General features: G+C 56.2%; 1 pseudogene; it reads right to left on the bottom strand.

Moving 5' to 3' along the window:
• Nucleotides 1–248: 248 nt before the first annotated feature.
• Nucleotides 249–1,390, bottom strand: LOC102988428 (protein ILRUN-like; annotated as a pseudogene).
• Between the last annotated feature and the right edge of the window lie 93 nt (nt 1,391–1,483).

Raw genomic sequence — 1,483 nt, 5'->3', positions numbered from 1 at the left:
CGCTGAGTTTACTCAAAACCCTTACCACCACTCCCACCACTCAGCATACACACACACACACACACACACACACACACACGCTGAGTTTACTCATAACTAGTCTTTCTGATTCTTCCTCTTCTTCCAGGATGGGGGTCTGAGCCACAGGTCCCTGCGATGTGGTCTGCAATCCAGAGGAACCCCTTGCCCTCCCCTCCCAGAGTCAAGCCTTGTGTCTTTCATTAGTTTTTCTTCTTGGTGACACCTGTTTAAGACTGACTGAAGCGGTAAGGCCCGTGGAGCCCCTTACTGCAAGTCACTACTGCTAAGTTGTTTGCGTGACTGCTGGGGGACAGATTTACAGAGTTCTGTGAGAGTCTACTCTCATCTTGCTCTTGTTTGGTCAGGAGCAGGAGCCCATGTGCTCTTGCTGATCGAGTGGAACCCGGAACCCCCAGGGTCTTTTGTTTTCATCTGACTGTTGGTTCTTTTGGGGAGAGGCAAACGGGGTGAAGTTTCCTTCTACCTTGCGATGTGGCTGTGTGTGGAACTCCATTTCAAAAGATGACAGCTGCTGCGTTACTCCCAAAAGCCCACCCACCTCCACACTGAGCATGACCCAGATGACATCTCCACAGCAGAGTCCTGCAGCCATGCACAGCCACCACTGTCCCTGATACATTCCTGCTCTGCTGGGGCTGCACATCTGGACGCTGACATCTGCAATCTCCTGGGGCTCTAGCAATCTCACCAACACCATGTTCACATGTCCAAATTGGTCTCCCCTGACATGTTTAAGACAAACCCCTGGAGGCCAGGCCTCTGTCCCAGAATTTTGGATCCGCCATGTTTTTATATATTGAGCATAAGGAGATAGCGACACCCGTTCTCCTATGGTGACATCTTCAACAAAGGACACAGACGGCACACTGATGTTTGGGCTCTCAAAGTCATAATAGGCGCCAATTGCTCCTTGTAGGTTTCAGCTGGTCATGTCCAGGAAGAAGGCGCAGCCGGCCGGGTTGAGCTGGAAGCCGAGCAACCGCTAGAACTCGGAGATGAGCATGTCCTTGTCGGCGGTGCCCAGGCAGCTGAACTTCTGCATCAGCCCAGGGTCCGGGCCCACGTCCATGCCGTCCGTGGCTGAGGCCGGACACTCACTCCCCCACCTCCTCACAACTGGGCTGCTGCTGCGCTGCCGGGTCCGGGGACCCCCCCCTCCCCTCGCGAGGGGGCCCGCTGCTAAATGGCGCCGCGACCCCGCTCCTCCGAGGTAGGCCCCGGGCCTCTCACCGCCTGCAGGGATCAACTCACTCAGCCGGGGGCTCACTCTCGCGCTCCCCCCGCCCGGCGCCGACACCCCGCCGGGCCGCCTCTCACTTCTCCCCTGCCTCCGCCTCAAGGTGGATTTTTTTTTTTTTTTTATTTAAAAAGTGATTCTAGGGCTTCCCTGGTGGCGCAGTGGTTGAGAGTCCGCCTGCCGATGCAGGGGACACGGGTTCGT

Source organism: Physeter macrocephalus, chromosome 15, assembly GCF_002837175.3.
Source record: "Physeter macrocephalus isolate SW-GA chromosome 15, ASM283717v5, whole genome shotgun sequence".
In the NCBI taxonomy this organism is placed as follows: Eukaryota; Metazoa; Chordata; class Mammalia; order Artiodactyla; family Physeteridae; genus Physeter; species Physeter macrocephalus.
Note: the sequence above shows the minus strand (reverse complement) of the source record. Positions and strands in the feature narration are given on the sequence as shown.